Genomic DNA, 19,074 nt, shown 5'->3' on the forward strand with positions numbered 1-19,074 from the left:
GAACAGATGTGATTTAAGATGATGTAAGTATGTAGTGAACATTGTAATAGTTTGCCGTCTTCCTCTCTAGTATTGTTTTGTAATCTGGTGACAGGAACAGGAAATGCGCTACATGAGGATTCAGAAAAGCTGAGATTGAATTATATATGACACTGCCACCTACTAGTTCTGTGACCTTGGTTTTTAACTTTTGAAACGGACCTCCTGCACCATGGGGATGTAAAAAGATGGGGAAGGTAATCTTAGTAATCTGAAAACAGAATGACTTGAGTTATGGAGCAGACATTCGATGCATTTTAGAGAGGAAAAAAAAACAACAGACATTGAGACAGATTTTATAAATTTAATGAAATTAAAGGAAGATGGTTATCTCCCAGAGACAATGTACTACTGGCTAGAGGGAAACATTTGTTTAAACATTTCTTTTAAAATGGTAATAAGACTTTCAGAAAATTTTAATTGTCAGAAAATTTAGATGTCAAATGTCAGACATGGCTCATGTCTCCACTGCAAGGACCAAAAGGTAAGCTGAAGACTGTAAAAAGGAAGTATTTTAAAAGGTCTGTAAAGTGCCTGAAGTACACTAATGCCCACAAGTGCTTAATATTAATTACTGAGCTAGGCATAGGAAAAGTAGAACATCCTTATTCTAAGCATAGCCTTTTCCAAGTTTAGATGAGGTGTTATGTGGGAATATGATGAAAAAGTGTGAAACTTCTAGGACAAAAAAATCAAATTATGGTACCTTGGTTACTTTTTTTTTTTTTTTTTTAAGTTCAGGAGAAACACCATATATATAGGTCTCTCCTGGACCAAATTTTAGAAAGTGCACAACGTGAACGTATTTACCATTGTTTACAAGAAGCCTGCTCTGTCACCCTCATACTTTTGCCCCAAGGCTAACACGTATGCCACTCAGTTGTCAGGTAGTAGCTGTTCAGTGATATATTCCACGATGAAAGCAGTTTTCACTGGAAAGGAGAATGGTGTTTTAGTTTTTCTCAAGCCCAAATTCTGAATTTCCAACTGCCTACTATTGTTACCCCTTCTCCTGTATGTCCTACTTAAACCCAACAGGAACCTATCTTTCTCCACTAAAACCTGCTCCCTGTCCTAGCATGCCCATCCTCCCAGTAATCCACACTTAATGCTGGGAGTCATTTTTAACTACATCCAGCTACTCAACAGGCATGAGCGTTTGTTTACAATATACACTGTGCTACAGCAGCTTTCTCAAACTTCTTGGCTCAGGACCCCTTCACATTCTTAAAAACTGAGGGCTCCAAGTAGCTTTGTTTACCAATATTTTACCATAATTAGAAAAACAGGAAAAAAGTAAAATACAGTAAAAGGATATCACATTAACACTTTCATGGAAGTAACTTTTCAGCAAAGAATGGCACATTACAAAGCATGTAATCTCATACAATAACCTATCCTTTAAGATACTTCAGTAGGTTTTTCTCAGTTTTTTGGAGTTGATTCTCCCTATGCGTCAGACAACTCTGAAATATTCATCACCTTATTTCATAACAACAGAATGTATTCATGTTTATGCTTAGGTGCAAAGAAAACTACAAGATTTTATAATAACTGCATAATACTGAGGTTTGCTGGGATTTTGGAGGTATAACCCGAAGAGTGAATTTCTAAAGACACAGATATTCATACCCTAAACGTACCACCTTAGGAAATTATGAAAAATTCAAGAATATACAGCACCATTCAGTTAACATCAGTGATGTTATCCCAACACATACCATGTAGCCTCTACGTACTTGTAAGAATGAGTTGAAAAGGTAAGTTACGTCTTAGTACAGTAAGCCCCCTACATAACGAACAAGTTCAGTTCCAAGAGGGCATTCGTAAGTGCAATTTGTTCATAAGTCCAACAAAGCCTAGGTACCCAATCGGCTATGTAGTACTGTACTAATAATAGGTTTATATAAAAAACAAACAAAAAAATATTTTTAATCTTACAGTACAGTACCTTAAAAAGTACAGTAGTACAGTACAACAGCTGGCATACAAGGGCTGGCATCGAGTGAACAGGCAAGAGTTACTGACTGGAGGAAGGAGAGGAGGTAGGAGATGGTAGAACTCGGGGATGGTCAGCAACAGGAGACGGAGGGCAAGCTGCAGTTTCACTCACACCTGATATTGATGGCACAGGTTCTGGTTCCTTGCTGGATTCAATTCTATCTACCCTCTTGAAAAAACCCAGTGATGTCTGGGTAGTAGCTCTTTTTTTCTCGTCGTAGATGACACAGTAGCACTGGATTGCATCCTGAACGGCTGCTGCAACCTTCATGTACTGTTCTACATTCAGATCCTGCGCCTCAAAAACTAACAGTGCCTCCTCGAATAAAGAAAATCCCCTTGCCATTTCCTGTGTCGTGAATCTCTTCGGTTACTTCTTCCTCCTCTTGTCTCTCTTCGTCCTTTCTCTGGGCCTCCAATTCCATCAGGTCTTTGTTAGTAAGCTCCTTGTGTTGCACAGCAAGGAGTTCAGTGAAGTCGTCCTCTTGCAGATCTAGCTCCAGCTTCTCTCTGAGGGTCACTAAGTTGCTTAAAACCTCTTTGGACTCCTTATCCCGGGCAGCTACCATACCTGCACTCACTGCCTTGCCACTTACTTTCACGTTGTGAAGGTTGGCTCTAGCCTTGAACTGATGAAACCAGCCATGGCTGGCATTAAAAGATGCACCCTCTGGTTCTTCGCCATGTTTCTTCTTCAAGTCTTCATAAAGCCTTTTAGCTTTTCTTGCATCAGCATTAAGCTGAGCAGGACTTAGCGCTGATGTTGATCCTGCATCTGCACACTGAAAAGTTTCTCCGTCACTTTTCCCGCTTCTTCAACATTATTGTTGCTATCATCGGCACAGCAGACTTCACATGTTCCATGATCTTGTCCTTGTTCTTTAGAATCATGCTGATGGTTGAACCATTCATGTTATAAGAATGAGCAACATCTACCATCTTTTCGCCTCGCTCCACCCTCTCAATTATTTTCACTTTTGTTTCCATCGTTATCACTTGGGGCTTCTTAGCAGTACCAGCTACAGCGCTTCTGGACATGCTGGGCTTGAAATAAAGATACTATACTACTATATTCTATAAAGTACAAAAAAGCACAACCACTTGTAGAGGATGCAGGCATGTGACAATGTACACCAGACACGTGAACTTACGACTGGACGTGCAAACACACGTTCACATCTTTGAAAGTTCGCAACTTGAAGGTTAGTATGTAGGGGACTTACTGTGTTATGAAAACAGTTTTGACCTTGAAGACCTCTGTATGCTTACACAACAGGGATATAGCCATAAACAAGCAATGTCATGCCCTCAAGGAGCAACCTAAAAAAATAGGGAAAAACCCCCAATTACTAATTACAACTGTGAGAAATGCTATGACAGCATTCAGGTGGGGTACCCAATACAGTGGAGTTAAGGCATCAAAGAAGGCTTCCTTGAAAAGTGATGTGTCGAGACCATTTTCAGTGACCATTTGGTCAGTTCGACTCTTTTAACTTCCTTTCCATTTTGACTGCCATCACTGTATACCAGACCTCATCACTTCCTGTTTGGACTACTGTAAAAGAATCTCCTAAGCGGTCTCTCTGCCTTCAACCCTACAACCCATCCTGTAACTGTAGCCAGATTAAACTTCCTAAAAGACTGTTCCCATCAGAGCTCACGGGCCCAGCCGCTCCGCGGCATGTGGGATCCTCCCGGACCGGGGCACGAACCCGTGTCTCCTGCATCGGCAGGCGGACTCTCAACCACTGCGCCACCAGGGAAGCCCAATATGTTTTTAAAAACCCAAAAAAACTAGAACACAAAGGGTGACTAAGTACCAGTACAAAGCAAAGGTCCAGGAAAAAAGCTAGAAAGTAGAATTATTAAGTGTAACCATGACTTCCAGATATAATCAGAGAGGCAGAACATAATCTCTAGTCACCAGGAAGGTATACATCATGATACCAGGAATAAGTCATCAAGTTCAACACTGGCCTAGATAAAATAAACCTAAATATTTTATACGATTCTATTAACAGTTCTCTAATAACCCAGTTTCTCACCCACTCCATCAAGACTCCATGGGGAGTCATGGATAAGAAGAAAAGTCTTCTGGAGAAATACATCCTCCAATAAAGTAGTACGCTACTAGGTAACTAAATCAAGAATTCTCAGCCTGCAAAGTAAAGTACCAGACTTCTGGATATGTGACCTAACAATGTGCTCTACAATTAAAATGGGCTTAAAACAAACTAGTCTTATCCTTGTGATGTTGATCCCCATCATATTCTGGATTAACAGTTGCAAACCATAATTATACCAAACCTCTTCCGTGCATAAAAATGAGAGAAACATTATATAGTTCAAATTTTGTAAATCTTAAAATTATAAAATCCCTTACAAAACCTTCAACTCTCTCATGCAAGTACAAGTTTTCACTCTATTTAATTTCTGTCCTAGGAGTATAAGAAATAATATGGCTCTACTTCAGCAGGAGGTAAGTAGCTGCTTTGTTTAAAAATTGTAATAAAGCCTAAGGAAGTCAAGCACAGGAAGAGGATGAGTGCAGGGGTTTGCACAGGAAACCCAAGGAAGAGCTGAATGGCAGACAAATGTATTCAGAGACCATGAGGCATCGGTTTCCTTTATGAATAGAATATCAGGTGACTTGGGTTAAGTATGATCCTAAAGTTTCTCCATAAAAAGAGCATTGCTTCTGTGGATTTACACTATTACTTGAAAACAAACTTCACATATAAATCAATAAAATCAACATTTATTGAGTACCCAGCTCTGTGTTCAGGCACCAGGGAATCAAGAGCAAATCCGTATCATTGAGGAATGCATTTAGTGGGAAAACAGACAAAAAAGGGAACTTCCTTGGTAAAAAAGTAAAAAAAAAAAAGATTACTTGGAATAGTTTAACATTCCTTTTAAAACAAAGCAGTCTGACCTGTAAGTTTCCCAAACTATTAAATATAACTTTTTTTTTTGCCTTTCAAAATGTTTCCTCATTTATTCAGTTTTTCTGGAGGAAAAAATTACAAAGTAGAGGGGACATACAGTTTCCCTGAAGTTGTAATCATTTTTTATAAGATAGGCATACTGTAGCCCCTTGGGGCTGTATTTGCAGTGTGATTTCTGGGCCACCAACATCAGAAGCATATAAAAGACACAAAATTCTAGTGACCCCCACCAGTCTTAACTGAATTCAGAATCTCTGGGTGTGGGACTGGGAATCTGCACTAAATAGCAAGCCAATTATGTGCACTTCTCATATTTTAAGGAGAAATCTTAAGAAATTTTAAGTTAAAAAACTTGTCTTTTAAATATAAAAAAATCGAAATTTACAAGATGCTATCTATATTAGCATATAAACCAAAAAGCATTTTGGTGTTAAAACATATCTATTAATTTATACTTCATCAGAATGAAAACTTACTTTGTGGTGATTTCCTGTAACTTAAGATATGATACTTAGGGCCTCCTCTGATGGAAGTTTTTCCAAAATTGAAAACTTCGTAGAACTGAAATTCAGGGCTAGTTTCACTAACATCAGATATAGTCCTATTCCTCATTAAACTTCTGTCACCGTTATGATTTAATGAAATCCCACTTTCCTAAAATCCATTATGCATTCTTGAAACTCAAACGAATCAACAGTTGCTTTCTCAACACACCATTGTCCAAGGCAGGTTTATCTTTAGTAATGGTTTGCTGGATTCAGCTGTCAGCTAAAGTATACAAATAAGTTTTAAAACCAACCAACCAACCAACTTGGTGGGGGGGGGGCGGTGTGCACACCTAAATGGGCCAGAAAGGTTCAACTTTTATCTCCTTAGGGCTCAGTATGAAGACAAAATTATCAATGTCCATATTAAGTATTCTGCAATCTGCAACACAAGTTTGTGGCTACAGCCACACCTCCACAGTGGCAATTTAAGCTTAAATTACATAAAATTAAAAATTGACTTCCTTAGTCATAATAGCCACATTTCCAGGGCTCAATAGTAATGTGTGGTTAGTGGCCACCATATTGGACAGCACAACTATGGGGTATTTCCATCACTGCAGAAGGTTCTACTGGGCAGTGCTAATCTAGAGCACGAGCAAGTGCACAAAGAAGTGTTTGAGAGACCAATCTATCAAACCTCATAAAGACATCTTTCATTTAGGGTTGGCTAGCCAACAAGGAATATACTAGGAGCTCCGGTACAAGACTCAACAAGAGCCTGTGCCCTCAAGAAGCTCCGAATTTAAACAAGCAAGAACAATAACCTGAGAAGTGCTATGATTCAACCCGCTATGGGACCAAGAGAAAGCAATACTAACTTTTTTATAGGCGAGTCTGGCTTAAAGGACGGCAGATCACAGAAGGCAAGATGATATTTGAGTCTTAACAGTCTTTACTAGAAGGGTAAGGATTATCAAGGGTAGCATTCCAGGAGGAACCACCCTACAAAGAGGTCTGATAATCTCACTATGATTTGGGTAAACAGCAGTCAATTCAGTGTGACTTGAGAAGTAGTGTTTGTGTGTATATGCAGAAAGCTGTGGCAAAGGAAAAAGCTGTTAAGGTGAGATCAGTCCATTGAGGGACCTTGCATATCACATTTGCAACGATGGAATTCATTCTGTCAGTAGTTAGGGAGCCAATAAAGGAGTTGGATCAGTTATTTTCATGCTCTATCTTTATGTTAGGACAACTGTTCTGGACACACAAAAGTTGTATCAGCAGATACCAGAGATGGAGACACTAGTTCAGAGGCTACTAGCATTATGGCAACTGAGCTCAGTTACTGATGAGAACAGCACTGGAGATGGACTGAAAGGTATTCAAAGGACATAAAAGAGAGATGTTGCTGAACCTCACACCCAATTCTCAGGAAAGCAGTAGCCTAAATCATCTGGACTGAGAAGAGGGTCAGGAGTAGAATCCCAGCTGAAGGAAAAGGACAAAATGAAAATTAATGTGAAGATTCAAGAATATCTGTAAAGGAGGAATAAACGCACTGCTGAGCAAGAGTGAGGCCTGTGCTCGAGTTGGGTAGCCTGTGTGGTTTCATGACTTACCGGGCTACCAAAACAGGAGAGAAGAAAGCCAATGCTATGTCTGGGACTAAATGAGCAAGTAACACAAACAGAAAATGGGCTGAAAGCATGAGTGAGAGTTGCTAAAATGCCTGACCCTGGGGATGCAAGGGTGGGGGACTAAAATTTTAAGATTAAGATTTAAATCTAAAATGCTCTATTTTGGTGGTGTAGCAAGGGCTTCAAATGGGTAAAGTTTAAAACTCAGGAGATCATGCCTTTAATCTACCTCCCTTAATCTCCAGGAAAAATGCGACAAAAAGATCTTAAGAAGTCATAACACGCAGTCTCGCTGCATAAAATCAGCCCCAGGTGTTGCCTGGACTCCATTTCCCCCCTCCACCCCTACTGTAATTACTTTGTGACACAAACTCAAGTCTGGGGGTAGAGAAACTGGGCTCGTCCTCATAAATCTTACACCTGCTCAGTTCCCTGCAGGACAACGCCCAGGAATCAGGTTAAGCGTGGGCAAAAGAATCCCGCCCACAATCGAGAAGGAGCGACTCGACATGGAGGCAATGACGAGATCGCGGGGGAGGGAGGGATCTTTCTAGGCCCAGGGCGGTCCTTAGGAGACAGGAGGCAGCCGAGAACTCCCATAAAGGTATTGCGGCACTCCCCTCCCCCTGCCGAGCAGGGTGCGGCCTTCCCTCCGCCCCCTCCTCTGCAGCTTCTTCTGGATTGCAGCTCGCGCCGATTTTTGGAGAACATGCGCCTCCCACCCACAAACCAGCAGGACGGACCCCGGCTCCTTCCTCCACCCCCACGGGTCCGGGAGCACGTCGGGCTAGTCTCGTCCTTCAGGCGGCGGACGCCCAGGGCGGAGCCGCAGTCGCCGCCACCCAGAAGCCTCGGCCCTGCAGCCCGCCCCCGCCTCCAGCGCGCGCTTCCTGCCACGTTGCGCAGGGGCGCGGGGCCAGACACTGCGGCGCTGGGCCTCGGGGAGGACCGTACCAACGACCGCCTCCCCGCCGACCCGCGCAGTGGTTTCGCTCATTTGGGACCCGAGCCAATAAGAAGGGGCCGTTGCCGGGGCTTCAGCAGCCAATCAGATGCCGAAGCCAAACAGGCGGCGGGTAAACCGACTCCCCCGAAGGAAGGGGAGGGTGGCAGGACGCCCGCAAGGAGCCACTTTCACTGACCCTCTCCTCCCCCCAGCGGGAGGCCGACCGCGCCCGCCAGTCCAGCTCTCTCCCCACCCCACCTACCTACCCCCCCAAGGGGGCAATGCGAGAGTCTCTAAGCGGCTGCGCACTCCCGAGGCTGTAACTGACAGGCGCTTTGCTCCAACCAAAACACGCCATTTGTGTTTTCGCACACGGCGGGAGGAGCGGCAACCAATCAGTGACAGCAAAAGAACCGGAAGCGCCCCCCCACTGAGGGAGCAATGGCTCCGTCTGGATTCGAGCCTTTTCCGCTCCCTTCTCCCTCCCCCTCCGGTTGCCGCAGGGCGGGCCGCACTCCCGCCTGCCTCTAACCCCCTCTTTCCCTTGCAGCGTAACAAACGCTATGCTCCCGACTTCCCGCGGGGGAAGGCGACCCCCAGCTACCGGCCAGACGACCTCAGCCACCCACCCCCCCGCCAAACCGCCAGGCCCCCCCCTCCCACCAGAGTTCCGCTCCCCTACCTAGCCGAGGCTCTCTGAGGAGCGGGAGCTCCAGAGCACAGCCTCTTCTCTAGGCGGCCCCAGCGGCTTCCGCTGATTGGCGGCAAGTTGGCCAATGAGTGCGGGGCGGTGGGCGGAGGGGCCAATGGCGCTGCGGGAGGGGGCGTGTCCCGGGTGCCCCTGGCGCCGGCGCTGGGAATCCCCGTGCGGTCAGTGGCGTTTCCGCTCGGGCAGCGGGCTGAGTGAGCTGCTGCTGCCGCCGCCGCCGCCGCCGCCGCCGCCGCCGCCGGGGGAGGGGCGGCCGCCGCCCGCCTGCGCTCAGAGACTCACGCAGCCCCAGTCCCGCCAGTCCGCCAACACTGTAGTGCCGGCCCCCCTTCCTTCCCTGGCCCTTCCCCCTCCCCGGCTTTGGCTCGCTCCGCCTTTCTGCCCCCCACCCCCACCTCACGGGCACGGGCCATTACCGGCCAGGAAACGCCGTGGCGCCGTGTTGGGCCTAACTCGAGTCCTGCTGCCTCCCGGGAGTGCCGTGCGCCGCAGCCCGGGCCCAGGCCTGGGACAAGGTAAGGGTCCGACAGAAAAGCGAGACCTACCCTCACGACCGGGCCCCGGGGGAGGGAAGGGTCACCTCCTCCGTCTCCCCGCGCTCTCTTTCGGGACGTGGGCCTGGCCCTCCCCAGGCCCTCAGCAAGGAGGATGCTGCCCCTTCTCATCCCGCTCGCCGCCCCCCACACACCGTTGCACCCCTCTTGCCCAGGCAGAGAGCCCCGTCGGTAATCTCGTCGACCCCACTACCCTTTTCACGTCTTTCCTGGGTCAGGACGTTTCCCCTCCCCCCACGCCTCTTCACCCCTTTTCCTGGGAACTGCCTACTCCACATTTACCTTTTACTTGAGGGTAGGCCTCTCGCTGCTCTCCCCTCAAAATACCCAGGCACACTTTTTCCCCCTCCCCAAACCTCACCCCCACCCCCGTTCGCGCGGCCTTGTGACAACTCTGATCCCTCTGGGGGCCTCGATCTCCATCCCCCCTCCCCCCCCCCCAGAATGTTTCTGGACGCCTTCCCTCTCGTCCAGGGTCCCCATCGCAGATGATTGCTTCGTTTCTCACACTAAAGACGTTACCTTCGCCACCCCCAGCTCGCATTCTTGGGCTCTCGGTGGCGTTTGCCCCAGTATCTCTGAGATGGCCCTACTGAATTTGTAGGGTTCTAGCTTGGAGTTGAGCCAGATTGTGTCGTTTTGCCTGCCTTGGGCGTGGAGAGCGATCATTTGCGAACGTCTTTAAAGGCAGAAAAATGTAGCCTTTATGAATTCCCTTTCCGTCTGTGCGGAAGCCAGGGATGCGAAGTGAATGGTGGTGAGGAAGAGCCCTGGTTTTAAGTAGGTGAATCGCGTGAGAGGGAAAGTTTAACTGTCGGGAAAGCCCCTTCTCTGCTAATTTATTCTACAGAGCTCCTTTGCTTGTCTCACTTCTTAGGAATAACTGGTCTTTCCCGTGTATACTGGTGCTGGTGCCAGCTCTGCTGGTCTGGGTCAGGGGTGCGTGTATGACCTGCATTTTCTGCTTTCTCATGTTACTCGTGCAGAGTGTTCACCACTAACTCATTTCTTGCCCAGACCTCTGGGTTCCATTGGGCTTTGTCTGTACTTCGTTCATTTTTCCAGTTTTCTCCGTTCTTGTAGTACTGGAAAAATCCCTAGGTCCTCTGCTAATTTCCCTTAGCACTTGATTAAACGAGTTGCATTTAGATAACAGATAGGTGACCAAGGTCATATTAACATTTTTTTGTTGGGCAGTTACATAGCTATACTTTGATTAGGGAGGATTCAGCTGAGTTGAGTGTTTGAGCTTTTCAGGAGAATGTGTACCCCCTATTTGGGAAAATTCTTGGTGATTAGTTTTATATCATTAATATTTTTACGTCACTTTGAGAGAAAAATTATAAATGGTAATTTTCGGTGTATGGAATCTGAGGTAGTATTAAAGTAGAGAATATTCATATTATCAGAGGTTTCTGGGCCTCTTGGAGGACAGAGGTAATTTTTTTTATTGGTTTCTACCAGTTTTCTCAGGAGGATCATTAGTTTTCTTCTGTAGCCAAAAATTCTGGACCATTATGGGATTAGAATCTTTAAGGTTTACTCAGCATGTCATTATATATAGAAAAATGAATTATGTCCTTTGGTAGGACATAACACAAGCCTCTGTCTTTAGCTGCAGACTTAAATTTGACTGTAAAGAGAGTGTTTGGCAAATTGGCCTTTTAAAGACTAAAGCTTAATCTTCACTCCTAAATTGCTGGCTTATTAAATATATATTTGGAATTTGGTAAATTGATTTTTCTAATAAAAGGCCTTAGTTCAAACTAAAAGGGTGACTTTAGGATTGTTTCTTTCTAAAGGCATAATTCCAGCCCTCCTGGCATGGAACACTGGTCCTCCCCCGCCCCCCAAAAAAAAGAGTGTGTAAGGAGTGGGGGTGGGGTAAGGAGAAGGTTGTTCCTTTGGGTTGGATCACCGGGGTGAGTATACAAGGCAGCAGCAGCTGCTGGCTCTGGAGCTCTGGTTGCTACGTGAGAAGCTTGAGTAGTGCTGGCTGCTGTCTCCAGGGAAGGACAGCAGTGCAGCGTCCATTAATGCTGTTGGCTGCAGGGAGCTGCACTTAGGCGATGGCTGCTTTAGGACTAAGAAGAAACCTTGCTTTCCTGGGAATTTTCACTGCTGAGCTGGTTTGCATTTTATTGGTGGGGACATGAGAACTAGCAATTCATAACCTTCTACCCATTTATGGATATCACCGTCTGGAAACTGGATCATAGTTAAAGACTTTCCTTTTTTGTTCGGTTTTTGGTTTTTTGGCACATTTTGGTTTTTGCCTGGGGATTTTGCTTGGATAGGACTGGAAGTTCCATTTGAGTTTTAATTTTTCAATACATTTACAACCAAAGTAATAAGAATTTAAGGATCTCCCTGAGAACGAGAATGGGGAAAATATCAGTTCATTTTTCTGCAACTGACAGGTTTTCCTCCATCTCTTTAATCATTAAATCAATTTTAATACTTTATTTCTGTGTCTCCTTACTTCTGATTAGACCATATTTACCTTATTGAACAGGTGTTTTGCTAAACATTTTACTAAATTAGGAATCTTAAACTCTAAAAAGAACTGTCCTTTTCGGAATTATTTCTATATATAACTATCAGAAGTATTTTCTTTTTTTCTGTATTTGTAATAGACTTCTCCAGATTAGATTTTTTCTTTAGAATTTGACCTATGATATTGATTCATTATAATATTGTTGAATATAGTCATCTAAGATCACAAGGATGTATATGTTTGGGCGTGATCCATCTGAAATATGGGACAGACTAGAAGGAATATTCATTCTAGTCTGGAATATTCAGAAATCAAATATCTAGTGTACAGTATACTTGAGAAGTCAGCCTCTGAGCCCCTTATGTGGTCTCTCTTCCCCCACAGCTCCCACACTTCAGGGAGATCTCTGATTAAGCAAACAGTTTGCTGAGTATGGAAGTACTTGAAGAAGAACCACCACCCCAATATACCATCAGTTACATTCAATACTTAACAGATGCCCATGTGTGTTGTCTTCTTTCCCCCTATGACTCTTGCAGCCCATATATTTTTTTCCCTAAGAACTTTGATATGTTCAGTTTTGTGCAGATGTACCCAGTCATCTATAATGTGTGGTGTGACTCTGGCATTTGTGGCGGGAACCAAAAAGAATGGAAATGAGTTTTGTCATTCACAAAGGTTGCTTGCATTGGCTCTCAGTGATGTAAGCAGACTAATGAAACAGAACCTTTAATGGATAATATTTTAGGTGGTTCTAATTCTTACTACTATCACATATAAAAGATGTCATATCAGGTAAATATGGTTTTACTCATACTGGCTGTTTAACATAGTTTAGATATAAATGTCTTTAAGTTATTATGTAACATGAAAGTTACCTTATAAAGTAATTGCTTTTAACTTGTATTTCCTGTTTGGAACCCCCTTGTGATCTTAATGTACGATCATTTCCTTAAGAGCATAGAGGGCCTTTTCATAGGATTTATTTAACCAGTATGCTTGAAAATTTTAATATCTTTTGATAGTGTTTTGTGTTCAGGAACTTACTTTCTGGACTTATTTTGGCCTTTCTGGAGGAGAGTGGCTACTTCATTTTTTTGCCTTTGGACAGGAAAATAATACGGTAGAAAATGCAGATGTGCAGACAACCACTTTTACTTTATCCTCTTCATATTCAAATAACTTATGAAACATTAGGCCACAGTTAAGGACAGTTAATGATTGTTGGATACATATTATCAGTGAGAAATTGGATCATGAATAAAATAAAATTTTTTTATAACTTGTGGTTCACGTCTGGTGGTGTGTCAGTTTAATTTGAAACTAAAAGGCCTAGCAGCGAATTTTTTTATAAAAATTGTTTTGGCTATTGAAAACTAAAACTTATTGATAGGGATGTTTGTTTAAAACAAACAAAACTTTGACTCCGCAAAATTTTAAGAAAATATATATTTAGTAATACAACTGGTAGTTATTTGTAAAAAAAAAAAAATCCTTTCAGAGGCACTCCTTAGAAAATAGGTATAATGTACCTATGATAAACAGGGATTGACACCATTCCTTGCTGCCAAAAATTCCAAAATATGTAGTGAAATGGCATTTTTAACCTTTCCCTTGATGCAATGATTGATTTCTCTTGGAAAGATTCAGGGAAGTTCACCAAAGGTTGATAGAATATCATTTCTTTAATATCTTGGTACATATTTTGTTTAATTAGTTGCAGTGTTATGAAAAAAGATACCCTGTAACTTGGTGGGGGACGGGTGTTGGAAAACATTACTTTAGAGAATCCTCTTATGTTGACAGAATATATTAAACTCTTAACACTTTATGAAGGGAACTATGAGAGATAATAAAGGAACAATGAAGCAGAATCTCTGTCTACTTTATATGAGCCCTCACTGAGCAAGGAATTTGTAATCCCATCCTGCCTCACTCAGTTTTTCCATCATATGGATTTTGTTTGCTGAATACCTCAGGGAGAGATGTAAGGGTCACATTAAGTATCTTTGATATAAAGACAGGGATAAGGAATTTTCTGCTTATTGGAATAATGTATTTAGTATTTTTAAAACACTAGGATTACTGGCCAGTTTTGCTTGATGTATATGACTGTTGATTTGATCTGACTGATTCCTCTTCTGTGCTCTTCTTTCTTTGAAGTATGAGAATTATCACAGTTTTGATGGCAGATTGAAGGAGTAAAAATCATTTTCTTAGCCATGTTAGTCATGTTATACACCTAGAGCTGAGGGTACTCCTTGGCCTATGTTATGAATCACAGAAAAAACAGTGGATGTAGGACTTTATACAGAATTTGTTTCTGTCTGGGGAATCAAGTTTTTGATGTGCTACCTAACTGAGAGAAAATGCAGAATTCCTTGCTGTACTGTTTGAAAAATAGGTGGAAGCATGGGAGGGGCCTGAGACCTCTGCAGCAGGATTTGGACTGAGTAGAAAAGGAAGATATTTGTTTGAAATTGCCAGCTGCTTATATCAGACTGACTCGCTTATTATGCCTCTAGTTGGCCTGTCAATATGGCCAAACAGCTAGATAAGTGCGGGGCAGGACAAAGGGCTCTTTGCACAGCAGGGAGGCAGTGTTGATGGGGGAGGGGCAGGAGGTAGGAAAGGCAGGAGGAGGAGGTTCTTTTCCCTGGGAGATTATTCAGTTTGGCATACAATTAAAGAAATCATTTATAGTTCCTACTCGAGCATTGAATTTGTGCCAACCATATAATGTTAACCCCAAATTTAGTATGTCCCTGAATATCTGGTAGGAACCCATCCCCTCCTCCAAGGAAAATAAAAAATTAACGCTTTGTATAGATTAAAAGAATAAATCCCATGTTCTCCACCCTCCTAAATACAAATCCCCCCTCCCCCCCCAGTAGACCAATTCTGGAGCATCTGAGAGCTGAATTCTCATTAAAAAAAATGGAAAAGAATATTCTATCTGAATAAAACTTTTATATTTCAGTACGTACATTGTCCTTATTTGGGTTGGGATTAGACCAGAGTAAGTAGAATAGTTTGTTTCCCTTTGTGAAATAGTTGCATATTGTTAGCTCCAATTTTATATCAGTATTATGGAGAGCATCCTTCAGCATTCAAGTGTTGGGTTGCCATCATGTAAAATGCTAACTAAAGAAAGGTTACTTACTGTTTCAGTCTCACCCCTACTTCCTGAAGAACATGATATTCTCTGGAGTTTACCCAGCCCCCCTTTTAAGTTAGGCACAACCTTGTTTGATACATACGTACTCAGCTCCCAGTTGCAAGTGGGATGGTTGTATCTAGTTTATTAGAATTAATATGAATCAGAGTTGGAAGAGATCTGTCATTATCTATCCCTTTAAGCAAAATCATAATGAAATATTTCAAAGTTTGTGGAGGTTTTCATTAAAATGTTAAAAGGATCAATGTCCTGAACAGTATTTGTAGTTAATTTTATTTATTTATTTATTTTTGGCTGCATTGGGTCTTCGTTGCTGCACACAGGCTTTCTCTAGTTGTGGCGAGCGGGGGCAACTCTTCGTTGCAGTGCGCGGGCTTCTCTTGTTGCGGAGCACAGGCTCTAGGTGCACGGGTTTCAGTAGTTGTGGCACACGGGCTCAGTAGTTGTGGCTGGCAGGCTCACTAGTTGTGGCGCACAGGCTTAGTTGCTTTGTGGCTTGTGATCTTCCCAGACCAGGGCTCAAACCCATGTCCCTTGCATTGGCAGGTGGATGCTTAACCACTGAGCCACCAGGGAAGCCCTGTAGTTAGTTTTAAAATAAATGTTGAACAATACATGTGTGCCACTTCTTTTTAAAAACCCAAATAAAGAATTGCATTCACAAATTAGATAGCAGTTATTTTGATTGCAAAAGGATTCTTGCTTTTTAAAAGGTATATGCTGTGGTTCCTTTAAATGCTTAATATATTGTAGGAGAATTTGATTTTTAGACATAATTGGTTTGAACTCAGCTTTCCAAGAGTGCATCTGTTGCTTGAATTGAGATACCACCTGTATTGCAATGTTATTAAACTAGCTTTAAAGTTTTCCCTTCTATCCAGACTGGAGGAGATGATAAAGGAAACTGGAATCCTAATTTTTACTTATGGGTTCAGAGCTTGTGGCTGTTAGCAAAGAAGAGATGTTTTAACTTAATAGAATAGCTAAAAACTGCCTTTAATGCACATTGTAATAGTAAACAAACGACCAAGTTTTGTGTCTTTTCCCTCAGTAAAAGAAATATGTTAGGTACTTAACATTATATTTTTATGTGCAGTGGTCTTGGCAGTAAAGATATATTTTGACCTGAAAAGGGAAATTTGAGTGACTAATTATCACTGCCGTTAGTTAGAAGTTTTTTTCATTAACATGAAATTTAGTGGGCTGTATTTTATATTACTGTGGAAATTAAGGGTAGTCATTTCTTCTCTTTAAAATTCATTCACACGGATTATTTCCATAGATTTGTGGAAGTAAAGTAGAAGCCATCTGATTCAAACCCTGGCCTCCATTCCAGACAGTTTTCTTTACGTGTCCTAAGACCCACATTGCTAGCACTAGGGTAAACATCCTTTACGCATATGCTTGTGCATGTACACACACTCGGGTGCACACACACCACTTCCCAAATAATTAGAAATCTCTTCATCGTGGTTCCTAGTACTCCTATTACCCTAAAAAGTTCCTGGCAAGAGTGGGGAGGGCGCACATTTTGATCCCAAAGGTTTTGATAACTGCTTTGGCTCCCCAAACAGCTAATCTCATTTTCAGTAAGACGTAGTCAGCAGTAGGCTAGAATGAAGGTGAAACGCTGCACTACCTACCTCGTCTTGCCTGTGCAGCTGCTCCACCTTATTTCCTGCTATTATCATCCCGCAGTGCCTCTCCCCAGCAAAAAAGAAAATAGGACAAAGGGGGAAAATTGGATGGGCTATTAGGATTTTTATTATGATTCGATTGTTTATATATACTTAAAGACAAAGCTAATTTGTCCTATTCTTAAAAGTCAGTAGTGAAAGAGGTTTTATAACTTCAGTACCTTGCATTCTCTTTCTTGATAAGCCATTTCAGTTCTTAGCCTTACAGGAAAAAAAACTGTTTTTAAGCATACTTATTTTTCATTGGTTGGTCACACAAGCATTATTACCACCAGATGCCACCGTATTATTAGCTTGAAAAAAGAGAGAATCTCTTTTGTAGATAATATTTGCAATTTGAACTGGGAATTACTAATTAGTGTTAACTCAGATTTATGACAAAAGTAAGGTTAAAAATTAAACCTTGATGAATATTTACCCCTTTACCTTAGTGGAGGTGAAATTGTTTGAATATAGATTTTTCATTTTTCACACTTCTTTCTTCAAGCTGCATAATTTGTTTTTCAAGCCTTGTTTTTCCCACACCGCCTCCCCAAACAAGAAATTTTATTTTTATTATTTCCTGATGCTGAAATTTCCTCCTCCCCACTCATGAAATGTGAAGACTCAAATAAAATCCAGTAATCTAGAAAGGCATGTGCACTGCTGGATATAGTAAGAGGATTATTTCATAATTCTTAGAAGTTATGATCTGGTTAAGATGTTCCAGTATAGTGTTAGCATATTTAATAATATTTACTTGTTAATTTTAATGTATATCCAGATGGATGTCGTTGTTTTACATTTGCACCCATTGTTTGTCATTTTGTTTAAGGTTGTTTCTTTTCTTTTTTCGTCCCCCTGTCCCCATGGTTTTTTATTCCTGTCCTGTTATGATCTTTGGCCTGTGTTGAAAAATTCTGTTTCCTTCCACCAACCTCTGTGCATGCCACAACACATACAGTTTGTACTCTCTCACAGCTCTGCGAAGGAGGATGATCTGCAGTTAATAATCAACTGTTTGGGCATTCTTGGCATCCAAGGAAGGTTTTATTTATGAGGAATGACCTGGAAGGACCTGTTGTCAATTACTCTGCCTTTATGTTACATTTTCCTTTATTAACGTAGGCTGTTGAGAATTGACTTATTTTATTTATTTATTTATTTATTTATTTTTGCGGCACGCGGGCCTCTCACTGATGTGGCCCCTTCCGTTGCGGAGCACAGGCTCCGGACGCGCAGGCTCAGTGGCCATGGCTCACGGGCCCAGCCGCTCCGCGGCATGTGGGATCTTCCCGGACCGGGGTACAAACCCGTGTCCCCTGCATCGGCAGGCGGACTCTCAACCACTGCGCCACCAGGGAAGCCCTGACTTATTTTATAAGAGAAACCAGACAGGAACGGAAGAGCCACAGTCAGATAGTTATTTTAAAAATAAATGTTTAATATGATAACATTTGGGATAGAGTGTAAAGGGCACTTTTAAAAAAAACTGTATTTTAGTTCTAAAGACAAAAGAGTTTAATCTCTTAAAGTAAAACAAGGAGAAAGACTTTTGAGGGACTGTGATTGATTGCATGCCAAATGTAGCATTAGATTGTTGTATGAATACATAAATTTTTATTTTCTTGATTTCTGTGGTGCAGACTGCTACAGCCATGCAAGTGAAGTGTCTTTATGCCCACAGCCTGGAAAATGTATGGTGAAATGACTTTAAGAAAACAAAAATAACGAAGAACAGGCTTGAGGAAATTGTAGAAGCAAGTCCAAATTTTTGAAGTCCGTTTTTAATTATTTGCGTTCTTACTAGACAAATTTAGTTTTATTTATGGCAATTAGAACTTTAATGTCATAACTTAGTAATAGAAAAGAATGAAGGTAGGTTGACAGGTTATCAATCCACATTTTAGGATGAGGCTAAATTGTACCAAATTGTTGCATACTTTCATATTTAGGCTACTTTTATTGAAAAGGTTTACCCAGTATTTTAAAACATATGAAATGGCATAAAATATTCACAGTTTACCAGGTACTCATCTCTTGGTGACTTGTATGTAAGCAATACTAAAACCAGATATTTGCTAAAAATTAAAAAATTTGAAAATTAACATGTATGGAGCTCTGCAGTTACTGTAGCCATACCACTTTAGAACAAGTAGGTAATAATAATGCCAACCCCAAGGCCCTTTGGAGCTTGGGCTGGCTGACCTGATCAAAATGTTTTTGCTTACTCTTCCTTTACCCCTAGGCTGTTAAGATTTGAAGTATTGCTAGGAATAAGGTATCTGTTCATAAATTGAGTAGGAGTCTGACTAAGTCATGTGTGGAGGCCCATGGGAAGACGTGTATTTTTAGAAAAGCAAGGCTCTGGGTAAGTGTAACTTTCCTCTCATAGTTTATC

The 19,074-nt window shown here is 42.1% G+C and overlaps 1 protein-coding gene and 1 pseudogene across 8 annotated transcripts in view; one reads left to right on the plus strand and one right to left on the minus strand.

Annotated features, from left to right (window-relative positions):
• Nucleotides 1–4,778: 4,778 nt before the first annotated feature.
• LOC132497977 (uncharacterized) lies at nt 4,779–8,417 on the minus strand (annotated as a pseudogene).
• Nucleotides 8,418–9,003: 586 nt separating this feature from the next.
• SETD5 (SET domain containing 5) overlaps nt 9,004–19,074 on the plus strand; it is an 81,683-nt gene continuing 71,612 nt past the window's right edge. For 7 of the 8 annotated variants that reach the window (XM_060111101.1, XM_060111100.1, XM_060111103.1 and 4 more), the window contains exon 1: nt 9,004–9,283. The gene's annotated coding sequence lies outside the window, so the exon portion shown is untranslated. Of the gene's footprint in view, nt 9,284–10,073; nt 10,103–19,074 lie in introns of those variants that run through there. The other variant, XM_060111104.1, reaches the window with a different exon arrangement.

This window comes from Mesoplodon densirostris, chromosome 10 (assembly GCF_025265405.1).
Source record: "Mesoplodon densirostris isolate mMesDen1 chromosome 10, mMesDen1 primary haplotype, whole genome shotgun sequence".
Taxonomy (NCBI): Eukaryota; Metazoa; Chordata; class Mammalia; order Artiodactyla; family Ziphiidae; genus Mesoplodon; species Mesoplodon densirostris.